The following is a 16112-nucleotide window of genomic DNA, read 5'->3' on the forward strand; positions in this document are numbered from 1 at the left end:
GGAGTCCTAAGGGATGGGATGACCCTTGGCATGTGGTCGTATTCTCCTGGTCTTTATGATCAGAGCAAGAGAATCAACAGGTGAAGGGAGGGGGAGCCAGCAAGTATGAAAAGATGGAGAGTGAGTCTCCTATCACAAGGGGGTATGCAAAGAGCAGTATTACAGTCACAAGTTGAGGATGTGGTTAAGAGTATGAAATCATAGACTGGGGGTTGACCTAGGGGCCAACTGAGAAACTCTGCATGTGAAAAACTTAGAAATGGACTCTGGTCTCAGCAGCCCAGAGCTCCCTCTGCCCTGAGCTTTGGACCTGCTTGACCTGTCTTTCATACTTTGGGGTCAAAGCCAGGCCTGCAAGTCCCTAGAGACTGGGCAGACTTCTGCTGGCTTGGAATTTGGTTTTGGGTATGGCTTGAAATATCTGGACTGTTTACAGGACTTGGACATTCTTTACTTGAAATGGAACGTTAGGGTAATTTGTTAAATATGTATGGAAAATCTCTGTGGATGAGGGTGAAGGGGAAATGAAATGGGGTGAAGTGCTGCTGGTTTCTGACTGGAGAGGCTGCTAATCTGATGGGGGAGGGAAGGCGAGGATCAAGTGATGGCGAAGAGGCAGGATGTGATCAGTGATAGATGGGCTTTGGAAGGTCAGTGGAGGGGAAAAGCTCCTCTGGTTGTTAATGTCGGCAGGGCTTCCTGAGGGAGGAAGTGTTTGTGAGGGTGCAGGCAGTGGGAAGGGGGGCAGTGGGAGGCGAGATCGGGTGGTGGGGAGCTTGCAGTACCCTGCTCAGGAGTTTGGATTTTATTCTGTGGCTGGTGGAGAGGACAGAGGGTTGTCAGCAGCTGATTGAGTCGATGCTTGTTACTCTGTCTTGTGCCAGGCTCCTTACAGTCGCTCCATTGAAATCTCACAATACTTCTGTAAACTAGCTGCTGTTGCTGGTCACCCCCTGCCCCACCACACTGTCACATGGGGAAGTGGAAGCTCAGAGGGGTGAGTCACTTGCAGAACTGGGTTCGAACCCAGGCTCGAAGTGTTTCTGCCCTATTGTGCTGCTCCTCTTGGGTCATTTGGCCAGAGATGGTGGTAAGACTGATAGGGTTGAGACCAGCTCAGAGACGATGCTAATTGTGGTCCAGCAGAAATTTGACCAAAGTCTGACTCAGGGCATGGGACTGAGAGGGAAGAAGAGAGAGGCTACCAGACTTTGTAGGTGCCTTGGGGATGGGGTCATCACAGATAATCTAAGGCTTGGGGACGGACCCTTAAGTGGCAGTTTCACTACTTTCAGTTCCCTGCAGGGCTCTCTTTGGGCAGAGGCCATAGTCTTGTCCTGTGTGGCTCTGAAGGGCAGAGGTAGCACCAAGGGTGACAGAGAAGCTAACAGGAGAATAAGCTGCCCAGGGAGGCAGCAAGGTCCCCGTTGCCGAACGTATGCAAAGAGGCGGGAGGGTTGGAGAGGGTGCTGAAGGCAGGTACTGGAGGGCCAGGCCTGGGTGACCTCTTTCAGTTCCCTTTTTGCCTGAGAATCTCAGCTTTTGGGGTAGTGCTTGGCCCACTTCTATTCTGTTTCTCTCAAAGCTTTTCAGAGCTGCCCCCTCCTGTGCATCTCCAGAAGTTCCCCATATGTGCCCTGCCTACAGTGCTCTGCCTGGGAGAACCCTTGCTCCATGGAAAACACTCAGCCCCACTGACCTTTGAGAGACTCTCAGAATGTCTGAATCGGGTTTCACAGAGGACTGGAACCTTCCCGCTTTCCTTTCTGTGAAACGGATTCAGTCTCTCTTTCCTCAAACCTGAGGAAGTAAGGCTGAATCATGAATCAGGCTCAATCATCAGGAGTTGGAGGAAAGGGCTAGTGTGTTTGAAAGTGAGGAGTGGGAGGGTTGGGGTGCATCAGGTCGTGGAGGGGTGAGGGGTAGCCCCCTCCTTCCCCTCATTAGAGGTTAAAAGCAAGGTCTCCTGGCCTTAGGGGGCTCCTGCTGGTGGCATTGTCACAAAGCTCTGCCCATCAGCTTCAGCTTGGAGGTTTGGAGCTTGGTGGAAGGGGTGAATGTGGATGTCTTGGACTGTGTGGCCTCATGGCTAAAGCCAGTCTGTCACCAAAGGAGTCACAGAGGGCTCTGAAGCTCTTATCTAGATGAAGATGCGTTTGTGTCAAGTTGTCTCCTGGAGCTTTTTATTCTTGTCTGTTTTACTTTTTGATACAGATTGGATTGCAAATGAACATTTATTTGTTTGAGGGCAAGATGTGGGAGATGACCTGCGATGTGACCTCAGTGCCCCACCTCCTAATCCCCCTCCACCCTCAAACAGAACCTGCCTCTTTTCCCTCCCTGTGTGTGCCCTATCGCTTCTGGCTTCCACATTTCTGCTGGCAGTGAGGATGCTGCGCCCCAGTCACTTCCCCACACCCACCCCCAAATCCTCCCCTGCCAGTGCCCAGCTCCACTGTGACCTCTTCCTAATTCCGCAGAGCTGGCACTGCCTGATCCCTTCTCTCCATGTGCAGGGCCTGTTATCTGGGTCTCTGCGGGGCCCTTCACACACCTGGCTTTAATTTCTGACTCCTTCAGGACGAGTCTCATCTCCTCTAGGCTCCGTTCTCTGGAGGCAGTGTCTGCAAGTGGGCCATTTCTGCCCCACGGCGGGTGGGCAGCATTGCAGAGTGGAGTCCGAGGTCCTGGGTTCACATTCCAACTCTGCCACCACTAGCTGTGGGATCTAGATCAAATCACCTAAGCTTCTCTGGGCATTGTTTTCCTCCACTGGAAAACGAGGGTGATAGTAATTCTGTTTCGCTAGGGAGGTTGAGCACATCAGTGCCTGACCCCTCATGAGAGCCCCGCAAGTAGGAGCTGTGCGAGGAGAACAATGGTTATCATAATTACTGTTTATGCCTAGGAGATGGTCTGTCTTTTGAGAGATGGAAGGAAGAATCTCCGGAGTTTGAGTTTTTATACTTTCTCTCTAATGACTTGAGGAGGCTCGTATGATAAGGAAACTGAGACCAGGAGAGAGAGGGCAGTTTGTGTGGGGTGTGGGAACTGCCCACCTTAGCCAGGAAGCCTGGCAGAGTGTCCTCTCTCGGTTACACCTGTTTTTCATCTTCTCTTCTTTCATCAGGGTTAAGGTGCTCAAGTTCTGTAGTTGCAGCGTCCTCCCTGGTGGCCACGTTGAGGAGTATCTAAAATTTATGGCAGATAAGTTGACCAGGCCGGCAAGTGCTGTGGCTGCCCTCACGCCCAGGGACCTGTACCCCAGACTGTGTGCACCGTGGGCTGCAGCCTCCAGGGGCCTCCCGCCCAGCCTCCCCATGCTCCGGGAAGGGGGAGAGGATGGGGGCAGAGAGAGGTGACCTGGGCTAGGTCTTGGGGCAGGTGACTAGGACACAGATAGAGGAGAGGCTGGGAGCTAGGCTCTGGAGCAGGATGGTCTGGGTTCAAATCTCTGCTGGACCACCCCTCGCTTGTGTTTTAGTTTCTTCCTCTTTGTGAAGGGGATAATAATTGTCTGCATCTCACGGCATTTAGAAAGGGAAGGTGCTTAACCACAAGCTCAGTCCATGTTAGTTATGGTTGGCGCTGTAGTTGATCACGTAGTTAACGACTCAGGAGCTCGTTTTAATCCTCCCAATAGCAGTGGGAGATGCGCACTGTTGTCACCCCCTTTTAAAATCTAGCGAGGTGGACAGCTTGGCCTGGAGCGGTTCAGACTTGGAGGGGTTACCATCAGGGTGTGGTGGTGTCTGAGGGGCCACTCTAGTCAGACGAAGCTGAATTGTTCTGTGAGGCACTGGAAACGAGGAGACCATCAGAGTTGGCCAAGGTGGAAGTGGTTATGTCTGCAGGTTCCTGTGTGCTTGCGAAGTGGTGGGGACTCGGCCCCATTCAGACCTAAGGTCTGGCTCCGTGAGGCGGGGCGTGGATTCACCTCACCCCTGGGCCGGCCAAGGATCGGCCTGTCTGGGCAGGTCTAGGGTGGCGGTTGGTGGAGGTTTGCTGGAGTTATTACGCAGCCATCACTGATTTATGCTACCTGCCCAGGCAGAGGCCAGGTGAGGAGAAATGAATGTTGTCATGGCAGGGCCTTCACTCAGGCTGCACCCTCTGCCTGGATCCCCTGCTCTCCTTACTCCAGGGCAGTTCCTGCTTGGACATTGACAGGAGTGTTAGCATCACCTATTCACAAAAGCTCTCTTTGATTCACCTGCAGGTTAAGTCAGTGGTTCTGAGGAGAGGAGAGGGGAGGAGAGGAAAGTTGGTCTCTGGACCTGCAGCATCAACATTACCTGGGAACTTACTAGAAATGCTAATTGTCCAGCCCCACCCGAGACCTCCTGAATCAGAAACTGCGGGGTGAGGGGGATCCAGCAATCTGTTTTAAGTTCTTCAGGTGATTCTAATGCATACTACAGTTCCAGAAACACTTGGTTAGGTAATAAAAATAGACACTTCTTTCTTTGGGCTCTTAATGTATTCAGACACCCAGCAAATGTGGGGGACCCAGAGGAAAGCTCAGTTTCTCTTTCCCTTGTCTTCAGGAAACACCATCTTGTAACAACTTCCCCTCCCCAGGAAACAATCTTGTGCCACATTGATGGGGTTCAACATGATTACAGCAGACAGTGCTGGGGCCCCTTGAAGAAGGTGGGGTTGGAGGACTTGAAGGTGGGAGGCCTTGTAGGTGACAAGGATGGGTGCCAGGGACAAGCTGGCTGTGTTTTGGTGCTGGGGTCAGAGAATGGGTCCTTCAGAGAAGGGTGTGCACTGGGGCTGGGGGTCCATGCATGCACGTGTGATCATGCCTCGTGATCAAGTGGGCTAAGGGGCCTCAGCTGTCGCCAGTCCAGTGGTTTTAAGCATCTCAATAATTTTGGTGATGATGATCATATAATTGCTGCTCACGTTTGTGGGGAGTTCATCAGTTCTTGCTGGGCACTTCCGTGTAATTTTTTTTTCACTTCCATGTAATCTTATTTGGAGTAATCACCAGAGTAATCCTGGGGCCCCATTTTATAGATGAAAATACTGAGGGCTCACAGCCGTAATAAGGTGGTAGATCTGGGAATTCTGTAGGGGTGCTTGGACGCATGATCTCATTGGAAGAAGGGCCGTGGGGGATTGTCTTGTTGTATTTGTGTGGCAGGCTTTCTTTATAAAGCTGCAGAAATACATATCCTGTCAAATGAGTAAATCAGGCTCTGCTGAGAGGGCGGTGATGGGGTTGTATTAGGTTGGATAGCGCTCAAGCCTCCCAGCTGGGGCTTCCACTGTAGACAGTGTCATTCTCCCAGTCTTATGGAGGGCCATTTGAGACACAAAGAGGGCACAGTGCTGAATTCAGGGTCCTAGAGAGAGGGCAAAGGATAAAATCAGAGAGAAAAGTGGGTCTTCTTTGGTTCCATCAGAAAGGGTGAGGAGTCAAGATCAGAGCCCGCTGTCCACCTGCTGTTCTTTGCTGTCTCAGTGCCCCCAGGGTACTATCCAGGAGCCCAGGGGCTTTCCTGACACAGTGTAGGAACCCCTTCATATCTCAATGGGGACTGGCGGCCCAGAGAGGAGCAGGGACCCACACAGGCCACATACTGTGTCACGCTTAGGACCAGATGGAGAGGCTCTCTCTGTTCTGACCAGGGAAGGGTTTGTTCGCTGAAAACTGTCCCTGCACCCGCTCCCCTTCTTTGGCAGGCTGGGTAGCGGTAGCCCTCAGGGTGGCCCAGACCAATGCTCCGGGTGGGGATGGGTGTGTCTGGGGGAGAAAGCTGCCAAGGAGGGTGGGGCAGCATCCAAGAGGAAGAACACCAAGAAGCCCAGACCCCAGACGGAAACCAAATGTATTTTCTAGGTCCTGAGAGGATATTTGGAACAATGGAAGTGGTATGGGGGAAGTCGGACTATAACAAGGGCTTCTTGATATCCTTAAAAAAAAAAGAGTTGCGTCTTTAGGTTTGACTTTTGTTTCTCTGAAGGATGTTTATGTAACTTCCTGAACGCAGGATCCCAGGGTTCCGTGAAGTTTGTCAGGTGCTGTTGTTTATAGACTCAGGGCTGTGGAGCTGGGAAGGACTTGATAGGATGGTCTCTCCCCTTCATAGTTGGTGAAACTGAGACTCTGAGAGGTGGCAAGTGGTTGCCTGAGGTCGCATAGTGAGGCGGGGGAGGGAGCCTGTGTCTTGCGGTGCCTCTAAGGGCTGGTTGTCTTGATTTACTATTTCCAGGGCCCCAGCTGGCCTGGAGGCTGGCAGGGACTGTGCAGGGTCCCCACTTGGAGCCACTCAGAGCTGCTAGAGTCGGGACAAGGCCAGTCTAGTCTGCAGCAAGGTGGGCCCTTTGGATGGTGGGGAAGAGACATGGTGTTGCTTGGTGATGCCACCCACTTCCAGATGCTGGGGCCCAGCTGTACACCATCTGCCCAGCAGCTGGGAGCTGTGAGTCACACCCAGTGGGTGCAGGGGCGAGGGCTATTGTGTATCGTGATTCATTCTGTTCTCCCAGCCCTGAAGGAATGACTAGGCCCTGAGCTCTGATTCGTGCCCACGCCTGTGGACTAAAGCGGCCGTTTGGGCTCTGAGTTCAGCTATGCGGGGCCCAGAGAGCCTGGGAGAGTCCCCGTCCTCTGCTGTCTCCTATCTCTGGAGTATTGCACGATCTGGATCCATCCATTCTCGCCAGTGCAGCATTTTGTAGGTGATTTCTGTGGATTCTTTCTCTGCAGAGAGAATCTGTAGATTTCATCAGGTTGTCAGAGGACTCTATCCCCCAGTACTGGCGGGAGGGCAGGGGGCGGCGTATGAGAGAAGGTTGCTGGAGAGGCAGTGTGGTTCTAGTCGAAAGTAGCCTGGTGGCAGTGTAGTATTGTGGTTCACAGTGTGGTCTCCGAGGCCACTGTAGGTTTTTCTAAGCTGACTCCTCCTCTAAGCCAGCTCCTGCGTGACCTTGTGTAAGTTACTGTTTCTGTGCTTCAGTCTCCCCATCTGTAAAATGGGAAGAATAAGAATAGTTATCTCATGGTGTTACAGACTTTTAATAAGATCATGTGTATGTATAAAGGACTTCTCCTGGTGCCTGGTACAAAGTAATCACTTGGTTAAAGTTTGCTGTTGCCTGGTACAAAGTAATCACTTGGTTAAAGTTTGCTGTTATTATCAGTTTCAGCTTTGCTGCTAATTTGCTGTGTGATCCTGTTAAGTGCCTTATCTTGGGGTCTTAGTCTCCACCTCCAGCTCTGCACTCTGTGTAGGGCTTTCCAGGAGCTGCAGGGCAAGGTTGGAGAGCGGGGGTGGGCAAGGAAGGGAGGGAGGATCGTCTGCATCCTGGGACTCCCTCCTCACTAGTGCCTTGAACATGGCTTTGTCCTGAGGCAGGATTATGTAACCAGTGGGGCCCAGCCAGGCAGGACGTTATTCTCAACCTCATTGTGTCCTCCATTGTCTCTTCCTCTCCCTTCCCCCAGTGGAGCTGTTGCATTAGCTGACCTGTTCCTCAAGCTCCAGGGACGAATTGATTTAGTTTGGAGGTTTGCTGGGCAAGCGGCCCTCCAACCCCGACCCCGGTCACCTGCGGACAGAGTTGTTGCTTCTGTGCCTGCTTCGGGGATGGAGACGGGGACTCCTTTTTAGGGGGAGAGGCAGGCTATAGGCTGGGGAGGCCCTTGACCAATGGCCCCATGGTTCCAGCGGACACGCCCACCCCCTCTGCATGAGTCCCTCTGCAGGAGTGGCCTCCCCATCCTTGCAGCCCAGCACCAAGCTTCCTCTCCCAGGAAGCCTTCCCTGGTACCTTGGCTGCAGAGAGGTCTCCTCTGCTGAGCTCTGCATTCTGTTCTCTTTAAGAAAACAGAGGCCACAAACTGGCAGGCCATATCCACCCCACGGGCAGATTTCACTTGGTCCATGCCAAATACTGAGCTAGTTGCCAACAGGAGATTTTTACGTAAGAATCCCAACTTCTGGCTTTCCTTCAAAAATGAGAAGATCAGAAAACGTTGAGTCTACATTCTCCAGTGGCTACTCCTGGAGAAGAGGCACATTCACTCCACTTTGCCCCATCCCCGCCCAGCCACTTCACACACTTACGCACTTTATAGTCTAGGCATCTGAGTTTTCTTCCCTGTCCTGAAGAAGGCACGGCCTGCCTTCTCTCCTGCATTGTGTGGTGCCCCGCCTGTCTGCTTTGTGGGCCCTTTGAGGATGGGGGGCTGACTCATCTCTGTGTCCCTCAAAGCATTGTGCTCAGGTTCAGGACTGTGTACACAGCAGGAGCATAATAAGTGCTTCCTTTATGAATGAAGGCGGGGCAGCAGTGCTCCTCGCCAGCTGTGAAGATTCCATTTAATAGAAGCCTCTGGATCAGCCTGCCCCGTGGCCCGAGAATCCTCCTCCCGGATAAGCTGTGGCTGCTTAGCCACTGACCCAGGCAGCTTCTTAAGCTGCGGATAAACACTCAAAGTGTTGTCCCCACAGTATAGCCGAGGAGAGGGACATTTCCCCTGCAGCTGTCACCACGTTTCACTCTTCTAGGGGGCTTGGAGGAGCTTGGGGCCAGAGGGAGGCTGGCATCAGCAGCCTTCAGAGGGCACCGAGTACAGACCTCTGCATCCTGGGGGGCCAGGGGATAGAGGTGCCGGGGGAGGATCAGTTCAGGAGTTTACTGGACTGGGCTTCCCCTCCTTCAGGCCTTTCTCTGCCTAATTCTTCTCTTAGGGTATGCGCTTCAGTCATCAGCTCTTTTGTCCAGTGCCTGTCTGTCCAAGGCTTATTTCACTCTTTTAAATGAAAACCTAAATTTCCCTTGAGGCCAGCTAAGGTGTCTCCTCCTGGAAGAGGTCTTAGCTGAGAGGTCACAGTTGTTCTGGGTATAAGAAGAACCTGGGAAGCTTATTTTTTTTAAAAAAGCGTGCAGATTTCTGTCCCCCATCTTTGATTCCTTCAGTCTGGGGTACAGCATCCCCGTCCCTAGGAGGTTCAGACACGAGGGTCTGTAGACACATTTTGAGGACCCTGTCTTAGCTCAGGGAGCCCAAGACTGGTAGGGAGGACCCCTGGGTGGCAGTTGTGCTGTGTGACATCATCGTGTTCCTTTCCCACTCTGGGCTTCTTTTTCACCCTCTGTGCACCAACATGCTGGGCTCTTCCTGGTGGTTGTGGCCCCAAGTGTCTGGTGAGCCCTCCTTGGAGAGAGTGATGGGCATATCGGGGCAGGTGCCAGTGTCTGGGTGGGGTCAGGGCCCTCAGTCCTGGGCCTACCTTGGCCAGACACAGAGAGGTTTCACATTCTTCAGGTAACAGCTCAGGAGAGGAGTGCCCTGATGTTGGGGGAGGAGGCATGCTGGAAGCTGGGTCAGAATGGGCAGAGGCAGTGCCTGTGCCCAAGGAAGTTGGAGAACTGGCTTGGGTGGCCCAGTGACCTGGCCACATGCTGAGGGGCGCCCCTCTGTGTGGTCCTGTGGCAGGCATGCTGAGGCTTCAAGTGCAGGCCTATGGAAGCCATTTACAGATGGGTAAACTGAGGCACACGGAGGGAGGGACTCTCCCAGTGTCACACACAAGTGTGTGGAAAGCTGGATGTGGGCTCCAGGTCTTCAGCTTCCATTCAAGGGCACAGTCCTCTGTCTTTACCTCCCTCTGCAGGGTCAGAGCCAGATCACCCAGCTGGGATAATCGTCTGATTGTCTGTGACAACCTCGAGGCTTGGGCCTGGAAAAGTGAAGGCACCATCTCACAGCCACCCTCGAGGCATGAAACCGGTTGGGTGTGCAAATTACCCCCTCAAACATCCTCCATCCCAGTTTTTTCTTTTTCCTTAAACTGTCTCTAATGGACCAGCTGCCTCTGTGCCCGTTTCTGCCTGGCACTGGGCTTCATGCTCTTTATTCTGGGAACAAAGCTTCCTTCTGATGGTCCTCCTGCTGACAACAGGAAAAGAGCAGGCGTGGCACTGGGCCTCCCTCCTCCTCTAGCTGGGAGCAAGGGGCAGCCTTTGTCAGATGCAGGACCCCAGCAGCGCTGGCAGGCTGGGAGGGAACCCAGCTGCAGTCCAGTCCATGTTCCCGCTGGGACTGGAGCTGCCCCGTGGGCCCAGCTGTGGCCAAAAGGGTGGCAGAGGTGTTGGACAGGGACTGGTGTAAGTCCTGCTCTGGTTCAAGCGGTTACTCGTCCCAGGCTTGTTCATGTGACAACCCTCAGGGTTCCAGCTGGCACATGTGGAGTATCATTTCAGCCTCCAGGCCACCCTGGTCTCCTAGGGGCTGCAGAAACCAAAAGGTGCTCAGATGAGGGAATCCATAGTCCCTCAGCCAGTATATTTTTATTAAGCATCTACTTTGTTCCAGGCACTTTTCTGGGCACTGGGACACAGCAGTGAAAAAAATAGACCTGGTGCCCGCTTTGGACTCAGATGACATTCTAATGGTGGAAGAGAGTCAGCAGACCAACAAGTACTAGCTGTTTGTCAGGTGGCCAGAAGTGCCTGCAAGAATTAGGCTGAGTTGGGGTAGACAATGTGGTTGGAGGGAGTGGCTCTGCTATGTTGAGGGGTCATGGCAAGTCTCTGGTAAGGGGGCAGCAGACTCCAGGAGGGACCTGGGGAGCTGCAGGGTATTTGGGGAAGAACATTCCAGGCTGAGGGAGCAGCAGTGCGAGGCCTTGAAGCAGGAGGGCACGGCGCGTGCTTGAGGAGCAACAAGGAGGCTGGTGTGGCGGGGGCAGGAGAACAGGAGCGTCCCGGGAGGAGATGGAGCCCCAGGGAGTGCGGAGGGACTGATCGCCTAGGGCCTCCTGGCCCTTCGAGACAGACAGCTTTGCTCTTTAGTCTAAGTAAAGCCCGAGGGGCTGGGGCTGCCTTGTTTCGACACACATTTGAGAGGGATCCTGCGGGCTGCGGCATGGAGAGGAGACTGGAGGAGGTGAGGTGCCTCAGTCATGCAGACGCCAGAGGAAGGCCCAGCGTGGGATGTGGGGTCGGACTCTGGATTGGTTTTGCAGGATATGCTGATGGATCGGATGTAGGGTGTGAGAGGAATGGCGTCAACGGCAGGGTTTCTGGGCTGAGGGACTGGGAAGGCATTTACTGAGACAGAGAAGGCTGCAGGACAGCAGGTTTGGGGAGAGAAATGGGGATTTCATGTCAGACGTGTTAGGTTGGAGTATACCCGGGGAGAGGGACACATGGGTAGAGGTTGGTCCTGCGCCTGCGCGTGTTCCTGTTGTTGAAGGGGTGATTCCTACAAGGGGCGTGAGGCATGCCCTGAGAAGCTGTTCCACAAGAACAAATATTTCCTGGGCCCTTCCTGTACCTTTCTCTCTGCAAACCTCCTGCTTCTCCCTTCCTTCTGGACAGAGGGAGAGGCAGATTCTGAGGACTCATTGTCTTGGTGGTGGTCCTGGCCTTTCTGCCTGGTGTGCCTCTTGGGTAGGAGTTCCTCCTGGGGTGAGGGGCTGGGGTGGGGAGCCCTGAAAAGGGCGGCCAGAGGCCTCAGGCCCTTCCCTGGCTCAGTTGCCTACAGAGAGAGCTTTCTCTCTGTTCCTTGGTTTCCCCTCCTGCGCATAGAAGTGTTGAGCTGGCCCCAGGGTTCTGCAGGTGACAGGGAGCACTTGAGGAGGCCACGTGCACAATGGTTAAGAACCTGGCTTGAAGTCCAGGTGCGGGTGTGAATCCTTGCTCTGACACTTGACTTTGAGACTCTGGGCCAGTGACCTAAGCTCTCTGAGCCTCAATTTTCTCATCTGTGAAGATGGGCCAACCATAGTATCTGCATCACAGAGTTACCATGATGGTTAAATGAAAAAAGCACTTAGCAAAGGCCAGAGCGTATACACACCGGATTAACAGGGGCTGATAGTAACAGTGACCATGCAGTCAGGTTAAGGGGTTTTCCCGGGTAGGTGGTGGGAGCCATGGAAGGCTGTTGAGTAGGAGCATGGTGCACATGTGGTTTGAGGAGACAGCTGTGAGAGTGGAGACTTGGGCTGAGCCCCTTCCACCGGCCGGAGTGAGCAGTGAGGGCTGACCTTGAGGGACTATCCTGCCTTTCCTCAGCTGAGGGTCTCCACTGACTTGGTGTGGGCAGCCTCTGCCTTGCACAGACCCCTTGGGGAGGGGGTTGTCATTTTCCCTAAGATCTCCTGCGGGACCCCTTGTGTCTACATCCCAGTGGCTGACCATAGGGAACGTGAGTGTGGGGCTTTGAGGGGTGGGTGACGTTAAGGGTCCTTGAGTTATTTGCATGCAGGGCTCTGGACAGGATCGGCGGGGGCAGGGCAGGCCTGGAGTGGCATTCCACTGGGCACTTGGATGTGACCTCGGCTTCTGGTCTGGGTCCAGGCTGGGCGGTGCTTGCTCCAGTGGAGCCATGAAGAGGTTGACAACAGGCAGTATGTGGCCCCCTTAGGACCCACACTTCAGTGGTGCCCAGGCATGCCGGCCGAACTCTGTGCTTTTGCAAGCCTGTTTCCCAGCATTTGAATCGTGCCAGGACGGCCAAGGACATTTCAGATTCCCCCAAGGCTGGCAGCCAGGCTGTCACCAGGCATTGCTTGTTTTCCCAGGGTCCAAGGGTTTTTCGGGATGGAGAGGGCTCTGGAGATATTCCAGGAACTTTTCTTAACAGCTGGGTAAATTGAGATCCAGAGAGAGCAAGGCACTTGACCAAGGTCTCACAAGGCCGCCTCCCTCCTATCTGTCACCTCCCTCTGTTCCCATGTCCCTTGCTCAGACTCCTGGCCTCCTGCCCCGACGTTTGTAACAGCCTTCTTCTTGTGGGCTCTCCAAGAGCTTTGTTTGTCTTCCTATTATCATCATCTTGCTATAACCTGCCAGGCACACACGCCATCTGAGTGTCTGGTCTCCTTTCCCCTCTAGTCCCAGACAGAGCCGTGCAGTGCATAGGTTCTGAGCGCAGGCCTCAGAGCCAGACTGAAGTTTGAATCCCAGCTCTGCCCCTTCCTACCACAGTGAAGTAAGATACTCCACATTTCTGAGCCTCAGTGTCTCTATCTGTGAAATGAAAACAGTAGCAGTGCTTAATTTACAAGGATGTCATGGTGGTTAAATGAGTTACTGTGTGAAGTTCTGGGTAGGATACCTGCACAGAGTGAGCTCTCAAAAATGGTCATTGTTGTAAAGGCCCATCCATGCTGTTTGAACTGAAAAGTCAAGGGCACAGAGGAGTAGGCGAAGCTCTGGACTGGGAGGCAGAAGATGCAGGCTCCAAGTTCACGGCCAAATGCTGACTTGCTGTGTACTTTTTGGGAAATCACTCTTCTGAGAATCCCAATTTCCTCATTTGAGGAAGAAGGAAGAAATCCCTGCTATGGTCTTAGAAGGTTGTCATGTGATGCCAGAGCAAGCAGTGTCTGTGAAAAAGCTTTGCATCTGTGTAATGATTTTAAAATGGCAGCTTGATGGCTGTGGTGTGCAGATGGTGACAGGGACGTTGTAGCCACAGTGGCGGACAGCTGGCTCGGCTGGAGGTTGGTCAGTCTGCAAATGCTCAGCGCCCACATGGGCTTCCCGTCCCTGCCTGCCTAGCCCGCCTCCACCAGCCCGCCTTTCACATTAGCCTCAGCATTGCACACTCGAAGATGTGGGAGGTGCAAAGACCCGATGGCATCTTCCAGGCCCCAGTGGGTTTGGGGTTATCTGTGGCGGATGCTGTGGAATGTAGGATTAACGCCAGACACTGGTTCGAATCTCAGCTCAGCACTTCCCGACTGGTAGCTTGAGCCAGTTGCTTAACTTCCACGAGCCTCACTTCCCACATTTGTAAGATGAGGCCTTGATGAAGCAGAAGCCAAGCATTTTAGCAAAGGCGTAGCATGTGGTTATACAGGGAGGTTGTATCATGTGTCTCCTGCTTGGAGCATGGTGTGTGATGATTTTATGGCTGGTGGGGAGTGGGGGCCATTGTGCCCATTTCTGGGGGTGAGCTGTGGAGGCCAGTTTATGCTCCCTGCAGAATCGCCCACCTAGGAGTTAGGAGGGCCCTTGGAGTCATCTGGCGCCGTTCCACTCTACTGGTGAACAAAGAAAGCCCGAAAGGAGCTGGTGCTGGGCTGGGGTCACTGGCTGGTGAGTGCAAGGCTGGGCCTAGGGTGAGGCGAGGGAGGCACTTAGACCGTGGGGAGGTGCCGCGGCGAGACTCCGCATCGTTGCACGGGTGCACTCCAGCCCCCCGAGAGTGGGCGCCTCCTTCATGTTTGTGCCTGGCGCCTTGACGCCTCACCCTAGCCCAGTCTAGGACTAGAACTCCAGTCTCTTGACTCCAGGAACTCCTGACTCAAGCCTTGGGGGTATGGGGACACCTGTGAGGCACCTTCCAGAGTCACATCGAGGCCCCCTGGCCCCTTTAAAAGAGGCCTGCGATAAGTGCGTCGCCTTCCCCATGCTTGTCTGTGTTTCTGTGCCCCCTCGCTGTCTGTGATCATGCCCCTCCCCTCACCTGCTGCCCCTTCCCCTGCCAGCTGTGCCTCCGTGTAAGCATTTGAGCCCCTCACCCCGAGGGGAGCTGTGTTGGTAGCGGGCTCCTGTCGTGGTAACAAGCTGCAGCGAGTATGGAGAGATGAAGCTGCTTTCATGTGGGCCCTGATGAAGCCTCCCTGGTCTCAGCAGGCCCAGGTTGTGCCCATCAGGCCTCCAGGAGATTAGGGAGCTTCTGCAGCTCCCAGCGCCTCAAGGCTTTCCCTTCCTCTTTGTTGCCCCCAGCGCACCTGGCTTCCCTCCACCCTGGCCACAGGGCCCGGAGCGTTTTCAGTTTCCCCAAGGCTTTTGTGCCTTCTGGGAAGCTTGGTCTTAGGGTGTCCATCTGGGCCAGTCTCCTCATCATCACCTGTGGGCCCTATGGGCTGGGCCTCAGCTGACTTGTTAAGGAGTGGCCAAAGCTGTTAATCCTGTGGGATTCCTGGGGTCTCTCCAAGCTGGCAGGAGCCTCGGCCACCCTTGTGGTATGACATGAGAAGCCTTGGACAGACGGCTCCATCCCCAGGTCATACATATACGAACATGCCACTTTTTTTTCCCACTGCTGCTCTTGGAGCCTGAAACTCCGTCATTTGCAAGTTGCCTTGTGCTCTGCCTGGCGTCCTCTAAAAAGGCAAATACATTTGCAGGTGGACGCTGTTAACATGTTTTCTGCTGAAGAGCAAATGCAGGCTAGCCTAGCCCTCGTCCAGTTGCCTGTGTGACCATGGCCGAGTTGCTTCTCCTCTCTGGGCGTTGTAAGGCCTTTTTCAGCTCTTGTACTTCCACACTCTGGCAGTTACCCTTGTCGCCCCTCTGCAGGATGGGGCACCGGGAGAGGCCTGGCAGCGGAGCTGGGGTTGGGGCAGGGGCCAAAAGCCAACATCACAGACGCTTTGACCACCAGCTGGCCTAATGTGGGGACGTTGGTCCTTCTTCCTCTTCTTCTTGGGACAGGTGGGGAAACTGAGGTCTGGAGTGAGGAAGGGCCTTGCATTGATCACATAGAAAGTCAGTCAGAGCTGCAGTCAGAGCCCAGTTATCCTTGCTGCCAGCGAGGGCTCCTCCACTCCGGGCTGCCGCCTTTCCTGAGAGGAATCCGAGGGCCCATTGGCATCAAGGTCAGGGATGTGCTTTCTCCTCTTCTGTGGAAGGCACCTCTGAGGGGGGTCCCCTGCCTGCTGTGGGGTCCCTGGGCCTGGGGCAGAGCAGGGAAAGACATCCTCTTCCAGAGGGTCAGAAGGTAGGGTCTGGTGGCTTCTGGCAAGGGACATGGTAAGAAGGAGGCCTGGAGGCTTCCCGGAACGTGCTTGGTGGCTCAGGGTGCCCTAGGGCCCCCCTCCCTCCCAGGGAGGGGACTGGGCCGACAGTAATGCCATTTGTCCTGGCTCTGGGATTAGGTGCGGCTGTGTTAAGTGAGGAGTGCGGAGCCATTAAGAGGGCACGGCGAAGGGAAGTGGAGCTGAGCTGAGCGGCTGCTGTCTGGAGCTCTGGTGGGTCCTGTTGTTCTCTCCCCCGCCTACCTGTACCCTCTGACCACAGCCCTGTGTCTCCTCCCTCCTGTCCAGTCCTCGCAGGTCTGTCTACTGTGTGTGTACCCACAGCGTGTGCGTGTTCATACCCATGCAGGAGGGGCCTGGGGGTGCAGGCGG

The 16112-nt window shown here is 54.3% G+C and overlaps 1 protein-coding gene across 5 annotated transcripts in view; it reads left to right on the plus strand.

The window, feature by feature from the left end:
* NDST1 (N-deacetylase and N-sulfotransferase 1) overlaps window positions 1-16112 on the plus strand; it is a 60987-nt gene that overhangs the window by 2796 nt on the left and 42079 nt on the right. The window contains exon 1 of one of the 5 annotated variants that reach the window (XM_010991162.3): window positions 15237-15953. The exons of the other annotated variants lie outside the window; for them this stretch is intronic. The gene's annotated coding sequence lies outside the window, so the exon portion shown is untranslated. Of the gene's footprint in view, window positions 1-15236; window positions 15954-16112 lie in introns of those variants that run through there. 5 annotated transcript variants of the gene reach the window in all.

This window comes from Camelus dromedarius, chromosome 3 (assembly GCF_036321535.1).
Source record: "Camelus dromedarius isolate mCamDro1 chromosome 3, mCamDro1.pat, whole genome shotgun sequence".
Classification (NCBI taxonomy): domain Eukaryota; kingdom Metazoa; phylum Chordata; class Mammalia; order Artiodactyla; family Camelidae; genus Camelus; species Camelus dromedarius.